This window comes from Aethalodelphis obliquidens, unplaced genomic scaffold (genome assembly GCF_003676395.1).
Source record: "Aethalodelphis obliquidens isolate GAN/ISIS:26980383/991018 unplaced genomic scaffold, ASM367639v1 scaffold64, whole genome shotgun sequence".
In the NCBI taxonomy this organism is placed as follows: domain Eukaryota; kingdom Metazoa; phylum Chordata; class Mammalia; order Artiodactyla; family Delphinidae; genus Aethalodelphis; species Aethalodelphis obliquidens.
Window position 1 is genome coordinate 9,940,397 of NW_020838008.1, and position 8,464 is coordinate 9,948,860.

The following is an 8,464-nucleotide window of genomic DNA, read 5'->3' on the forward strand; positions in this document are numbered from 1 at the left end:
GGCAGAGAAAGAGAGCAGAAGCCAACCATGCCCTCTTTTCCACAGTGTGGAGCTGACCTACGGTTTGTGCAAATTAGTGAGAGGAGTAGCTTTAACTTTGGGAAAATGTGACATATTGATTCCTTTAGGCATTTCAATTGCTCGATTAGTCCTTTAAATTACTGACTGGGGGACTTTTTATGACCTGGTAGTGATTCAAAATTAATGAGACTTGTCCCAAATTTCATTCAGGGGAAGAGAAAGAAATTGTCCCACAGGCAAAAAAAAAGAAACAAAAGAAAACAACATGTTGCTTACAAGTGAACTTACAAGTCCTGCTTATTCAATATAATTATTACAACTTTGTTCCTATAAACTATGAGAATTTTGTAGTTAATCATATATTTCTTTGTTTTGATTTTTGGGAATCTCAGTCAAGTATGTATACTAGTTATTTACTACATAGGCTCTTATGGACTATGCTTGCATATTACCTTTTTCTCTGGTCTTATGTTTCCATCTATATTATTCTAATTCTAAGGTTGTTAATATTTCTATTTTATTTTGTAGTGCATGTATTTTTATAACTGGCCAAAATACTTTGTTTATATATAAACATATATATATATATATATATACACACACACACACACACACACAATTTTTTTCTGATTTGGCTACAAAACAAAGCAAGATCAGATCAGAACAGACTGGACCAGGGGAACTTGAGGGCCACAAGCATTGTCTAAAGCACCATGGAAAATTCAGGTATCATTAGGAGGATGACGCTATCTAAAGAGACCCCCTTTCACTAACTGGTTGTGTGTGACAGGTAACAGATAAATTGTAGTCAGCATTTTAATTTATTCACTTAGCAAATATTTGTTGAGTGCTTATTCTATGTCAGTTATAGCATGCAGACAAAACAAACCTGGCCTCTCCACCACTAAGTGAGAAGGGTAGTGGCAATGCTGCTTTATTTTTTCTATGTACTGCACAAGACTCCACATTTGGTTTAACGTTATCCAGTTGCTGTCATGAAATCCTAACCATTTTTGAACATGGAGAATTTTCAATTTGTACTGGGCCCTGCAATTTATGTAGCTGGTCCTGGACAGTGGCTATATGTTCTAAGTCTTTGCCAATCTACAAATTCCCCCAAACACTCCCATGTCTCATCTGGATCTGGCATTTACACTTTTTATGCCTGTGAATGGATTTAGGCTTCTTAAGACACAACACTGGCCCATTAGTGTGTCCCTATCAGGAATAAAAAAGAACAGTTTGAAACCTTACACAAATCCTCTCCTGTGTCAGCAAGACTCCAGAGTGACTTATTTAAATGATTATTTTGTAATGTGCTTATGTTTGAGGAGAACAAGTCTCATGGGAGAAAGAATTGTGTAAATTGAAAAAAACTGTGAAGTAATCCTTAGTAATCTGCAGATATGACACCATGTATTATTCTTATTATCCTTTTGTGACTTCTGCTTGGTAGGGCTCCTTTCTAGCTATATCCTTTAGCACAGAAACTCGAAACCTTAGGGGACATTAATTTCTCCTTCACAGTTCTCTGCTATTCAGGTTTGTTTGTTTGTTGTTTATTTATTTATTTGCTATTCAGTTTTTAACACATACTGGGCACCCACATAACCTTTAGTCTTGTTACCTGTGTATGGATTCTTTCCTTGAATGGCCTAACATTTACCTTTGCATCCTTAGTAAGTACTAGAGGCAGGGCCTGAAACCCAGAATTATTTACTGAGTGATTGAAATAACTTCTCATGTTCAGGACTCAGGTGAGCATTTTACATGTGCCATTTTATGGGATACAGAAATTATCCCACTCTGTAAGCTTTTATAAAATTCAGAAAGTTGTATTTGATCCCTGTAATGCACCCTTTGCAATGGGTGTTTTCTTTGTGATGCAGTTCTAGTATATCAAGGCCCTTGAGGTAGTTCAGAAACTGCTCCTGCTGCATGGGGGTTCAGACATCTACCTTAGACTGCTGTATCATGTTAAGATGTTCGTTTAAAACTTAGGTCAGTCACTGCCCCAGGCTGAGTGCTCTGGAAGCACAGCTGATATGGAGTTTCGGGTGCAAGATGTTTATAGGAGATCAAAACTGGTGAAGGGCTTGGGCAGAAGCAGGATTAGTGAGAGAAACAAGTCAAACTGTAATGTGCCTCAGCCAGCCATACAGTGAGCTTTGGAGGGAGTCTCACTTCTGGTTGAAAAAGCAGAGCCTGTATATCATCTCACTCAGTCACTGGAGGCAGGTGGCCTTGGGGTGGGCTTGCCCTTGAGCAAAGTGGTCTTTGCAGCTGAGGCAGACCCAGAAGTTGCAGAAAGCTGAAGGCTATCTCCTGACTTCTCTCTGTGTAGCTGGGCAGCAAGTTCTTCCTTGAAATGAGATCTGGGTAGTGCATCCCCATGTCTATCACAGATTTTCATCATAATACCTCCTGGTCTAACTTACTAGATTAAACAATCAGAATAATTAAATTCTGAAAAATTAAAATTCTATTGCATAGTGAAGTGAGGTGTTCAAAACACGTGCACCATCATGAAAACTAGAGCAACAATTATATTCTGTAAAGCACTACAAAAAAGGTTTCACAATATATTTTTTTATTCTAATTATGGGTCTTTTAAACATTATGTTATCTATTTGCCAACAGCCTGAGTGAGGAAACTTTGAATAAAATATTATTGTATCACTGACAATGTCATTATTCTCATGATCCTGGGTGACTTCTGCAAGACCTTATAGACTCTAGACAATCTTTTTTTGTTTCAAAATAGAACTGTTGCTGGCTTTATTAGTCACAGGAGATGTAATATTTCATCATCAATTTCATACTTTTTTCTTATCCTCCAAAGGGTATTATTTATTATGTTCTATAATTAATTTTTTAAATTGCTTGTTTGAGTAACTTTTTTATACAAAATCTCCAAACACTTTAATAGAATTAACTTTTTTTTTTTCCATAGCTATATACCTAGTACATAGAAAAGTTCCCAGTACAATTTGGGAGGTAAATAAATATTTAAGTGACTAAAATAAAAATGAATGAGTTGGCAACCCAGGACAGTCTTAAATAAAGATGTGAAACAAGTACATAAATGATGGTACAGTACAACACTGAACATTTAAAATGCCTTCAATTCTCCAGCTCTCTAAACAGAGAAGACACTCAATAAATGGAGTTCAAACAGTGTTAACACATATGAAAAAGGCCAATGTGTGTGCTGGGAGATGTTAACCTTATGCTAAATATGATTTATCAACACACTGTTGTTGTAAGAACTAATGCTGGCACAACCTAAGAGTTTCCTAATGAAAGCACAGCATTCTAAAAAAAAGATAATGGTGGTGCCGTGTTTCTTTTCATTAGTTTGATCATATCTGAGGTCAGTTGCTTTAGGTTTTGACAAATGTGAATCAGTTCCTAGGATAGGAAAGTTATAGGGCAATGAGAGAGATGTAAAAAGATATTTCATCTGGACTACCTTCTTCATCTTCAAAAAAAAAAACCCTATATGTTGGCCCTCTAATTCCAGGAGAATCCCAAAGGAAATAAAAGATGCAAAAAAATTTGGATAGATCATTGTACATAAGTTTTTCAATCCTAGGAATATACAATTAAAAAACTAAAACAACTTACACAGATGATGATAGGAGAGTGTTCAGTAAGCTAGGATGAGATGCAGTCACTAAAAGTAATATTTTAAAAAGTTTTACAGGCTTTAGCCAAGGTTTATGATACATTCCAATGAAAAGTAATCTGTCTCAAACTATTAACAATATAAGTTCAAAATATTCATCTCTCTCTTTCCATAACCAGAGGGAAATACACTAAAAATTTTAGAAATGGTATTGCTTTTCTTCCTTTTTTATTATGTTTTCCACAGTAATGATTTTTTTTTTTTGGTTTTTATAATCAGGAAAAGAAAGCTTATATATAAGTCAATTATTTGTATCTTTTGTTCCTTTCCCCTCATTGCAAAACTAAAATTTACAACTTATTTCCTGACAAAGAAAAAGACAATATGCTTGGGGATTAAACATATGTGCTAATTCAATGTTTTTATTTTCCACTATCTGAATTTCCTAAATAATATTATTGATTTTCAACATGTCTGCTTTCAAAATTTGTTCAATTAAGCTTACTTAAATAAATTCAGGAAGAGTAAGGCCAAAATCATACGATACAGGACAAAAGGAAAAAAGCCAAAAAGTAAATAGGGTGAGGAAAATAAAAAGGCTAAAAGAAATCTTATTAGCCAAATTCCAGTGGTTGAACCAAAATGCCAGTATAAGCTTCCTGATAGCTTGCATGAAAAAGGCAACAGCACATTATTCTAATTAATTAATCATTAGGAAAGTACTAACTTATCAGGAGGGACTGGGCATATACTCTGATTTTTTTTCATATTAATTCATTCATGTATGTAACAAAAGTTCATCGACTATATACCACACTGTAAGGAATTAAACTAGAGGGGAAAACAAGTATAGGCAGTACAATTCCAAGTGAAGGTAGGGTTATGGCACATGAAGGAGAAAAGTCCAGGCCTACAATCCTCATAAACTTTGTCTCTGAGGCACTGGTCTTTGTGTGCATGTTTATAAGATTTGTGTTATGTTATAAGGTCCTTGAAAGCTGTTTGATATATACTCCTTGATATTGGAGCTTATGTCGATGATATACCTAGTTATTATAAGGACTATATGTTTAATGTCTGTCTTCTCCACTTTCCAATGCTTTGCCCTCTCTCCCCACACAACCTAAACTCTACAAAGCCAGCAGTTGCATATTTGCTCAAGCTCTATCTCTAGAGCTTAGAACAGCAACTTGTTCCACAGTAAGACTCAATAAATATTCCTTTAGGTATTGATGAATTGATTTAATGAATGACTACAATCTTCTCTCTAAGGCTCAGATTTCAGCATGATTTTCTTAATTTATAGTTATAACTGTTCTTTCCTTTTAATAACACTGGTTTCCTTAATCGCGGTTGGCTGGATACTAACATGCAGAGGGCTTTTGGGGGTTATTTTCTACTGGCTGCTCAAATTTGAAAATTGTATAGGTCATCTCTATATTGGTTAGTGCAATTTTAAAGGAGTGTTGCATATTTTCATAAGTAATCCTCCCTTATAACATGTCCCATTTTCATTATAATCTACAGATTGAATTCCCCTTGATCCCTATGGTCTCTAGATCTATACAAATAATATAAACGTTTTAAGAAGTCAGAATAAAATAAAAAAAAATTATACCTCAGTATGCATCATTAGCTTTCAAATATTTTCTGAACATAGGAGTTCTTCCATCAAAAGAAATCCAATGGAAGACTCTCATATCGAAAACTTCAAGAGCATCTCTCATTGAAAGAGTATAAGGACAAAATATGTGATCTCTTATCCCTTATTCTCTTCTCTTTTTCCTCCCCTTACTCCCCTACACAGTTTGGTAGCCTTTGGTGTGTCTGTTCAGAAACCTATGGCTTCTAAGAGTTAGAAAAACATTGTAGAATGTAAGTTTTGATTGTTAATGTGAAGTATTTCTTCTGATGAGAAGGTTGCACCAACATATCTGGCATCAAAATCATGTTAAAATCTGTCCCACAAAAAGACAGCAGGTTCTAACTCAACTACTGCTGTATTTAGAGATGTGTGGAAATAACTCATTTTAGATGTTAAAGAGAAGCATTTTGGCTCAGAACATTAAGCAATTGGATGACAATTCATGGGCTCAGGTTTTTAAGTTTTCTTTTTGCTGACACGTTTGACACTGGGAGAATCACTGCTTCTCTTTACCTTGGCTTACTCGTCAATAAAGTAGCACGTGATTATGCTGACTCACCTCATTCTCACAGAGTGTTTATTCACTAGCACTGATAATGCACTATTCTGTCTAAGAAACCAATGAAAAATATTCCAAGGAGCAGGTAAAAGTGGTCACATTTGTAGCTAAATAATAATTTGAAGGAAACTTACAAGAGCTTCAGGTATATAAATGAGAACAAAAACTTTGGCTAATTTAGGTAACATTTAACAAAAAATAATTTTCAGCGAAGATGAACAAAGTAGCTTGGATTCGTTTTAATTTTACTGTAAACTGAAGAGACAGCCAGAGTTAGGCCTGGGGCAGGAGGTGTGAGGAGCATTTGGGATGTGTGCTATAATACTAATAAGATAAGTACATATGGCTTTCAAGACCTTGAAAAGAAAGAGGATTTTGTGTGTGTGTGTGGTACACGGGCCTCTCACTGTTGCGGCCTCTCCCGTTGCGGAGCACAGGCTCCGGACGTGCAGGCTCAGCGGCCATGGCTCACGGGCCCAGCCGCTCCACGGCATGTGGGATCTCAACCACTGCTCCACCAGGGAAGTCCAAGAAAGAGGATTTTTCTTTTTCTCATTTGTAATTTTAATCGAAGCATTGCTATTCATTTTTAAAAGTCTTTCCTTATAAGCACCAAATTTTAATACCTATGTCAGTTTGGGGGGAAAAGGAACTCCCGTCAAGAGCTTCCCTCCAGAAGAAAACAATGATGTTCATTCCTCCAAACAATCAAATTCGAAGTCTACCAAAACAGAAACAAAAGAAGCCCACACAGAAAAACAAAGACAAAAACAAAAATCACATTCTAGAGCTTCACTGCATTTAGCAGCCTTCACTGTGCTGTCTAATCATCCTTCAAAAACATAACTCTAGTTCATCAAAATATACATTTTCCATTTGATTTTTAAATTAAAAAATAATTTAAAAAAGGAAACTTGAAGGAATTCACAATTAATTGCCTGACTCCTTTCAACGTCATGTACAGCATACGAAGGTCAGGAAGGCTATTTGCAGCACACATGATTAGGGGAAATTGATTTTCAAGGTTTAGCTTTCTTCCAAACAGTGTCCACAATTCCAAGTATGAACGGACACAGACGATCTCCTTCAAGAATTCCACAGGACAATACAGGTGCCCCAGCTGTTCTTCATAGAGTGACAGGGCTTCAGTCAAATTGACACAGTTCCCCTGTGTAAAATATTTCCCATCCTGTTTCAATACTTTCATTGAGAGGTCAAGAATCAGTCTGAGAAACTCCCATGTGGAATCTTCTTCCCGAGATGTGGAGATTGGAACAGCTGTCAAATCATTAATCACATAATCAAACTCTCTCCCTTCTTTGGTGTACCTCTTCAGTACTGGAATACAGTCTTCTGATACAGTCTTCTGAGAACCTGATAGCAGTCCCCTTTAAGATTGTCTAGGACATCACCACATGTTTTTCGCATGTATTTCTTACATGCGTCAATCACCATTTGGTCAATCTCTACCATAGTGACCATCTTTGGTTTCAGTTTGACTATTTCACATAATATGCCCCCATCTCCGCCTCCTAGAATCAGTACATCTTTGCCAGTGTAATCTTCTTTGCCGCTTCCCATGATGGCCCGGGTATACGCCAGATCACTTTCCACCAAATTAACATCGCCACTGAGGATGAGAATATTTCCAAATTGTTTTGAGTGTAAAATTTTAATGTTCTGGTAAGGTAAGTCTTCATCATACACCACTTCATCTATGTCGTACTCAACCAGGCGGCCATCTGCAGTGGGCCAGTATCTGTCAATGGCCCCTCCTCGAACTATGGGTGGTAATCGCTTCACCTGCTCAGTACTGTCCTGACTCAGTTCTTTCATTCTTTCTTCTACTTTGTTCAAAAGACTGTCAACTTCTTTGCCTTGCGCATCACTGTCGTAACTCTGAAGGTCCAGCAACACCAATCCATGCGGGTAAATTCTCAAATTGGCAAAGCTGCCGTTTTTGTTTACGTAGGTCGCTAAATAGCCATGGTCCTGCCAGGTGTGCACCAACCCCATCATCCCCTGCTCCTGGAAAATGGACTGGAGGCCTTTCAGAATGGTCTCATCATCAGCTTTGGTGCCGAGCATGAAGTCAAGGGTGCTGTGCTGTGCTGCTGCCATAGTGAGGCGAGGCCCTGGACCATGCCTGGGGGAGGGGGCCGGGGAGACTGAGGGGCCGCGCGGTGTGTCAGGCTGCAGCCGGCGGGGAGTGCCAAGAGGATATTTTTGACATGTTGGAAGTTTGAAAGAAAAAGATCTTGCTAGTTCTGTGTACTGGAATGCAAAACTGATAAAAAAAAAGTCTATCATTGTAAATCTGACATTAGAATGTTGCTTTTGACTACTAGTAAATTCAGCCCCTTAATTCTCTGCTTGAGAATGGATAGTTATTACAGCCATAACAGAGAATATGAAAATAATAATAAACTTACTAACTAAAATGACCATTCTTTATCTCATATTTAAGGTAATCACACTGTATGCCTTAAGCAACAGTTTAGCACCTTGTTCTTAGCCATGTGTACAACAATTTTAGATTAATAGCTGAATTTCCTTAGAGAAGAACTTGAACTTCATAAAAGGTCACTCTCTTTAGTTCAGAATGTTTTTC

The 8,464-nt window shown here is 37.1% G+C and overlaps 1 pseudogene; it reads right to left on the reverse strand.

Annotated features, from left to right (window-relative positions):
- Window positions 1–6,872: 6,872 nt before the first annotated feature.
- LOC113610617 (spermine synthase pseudogene) lies at window positions 6,873–7,975 on the reverse strand (annotated as a pseudogene).
- Window positions 7,976–8,464: the final 489 nt, after the last annotated feature.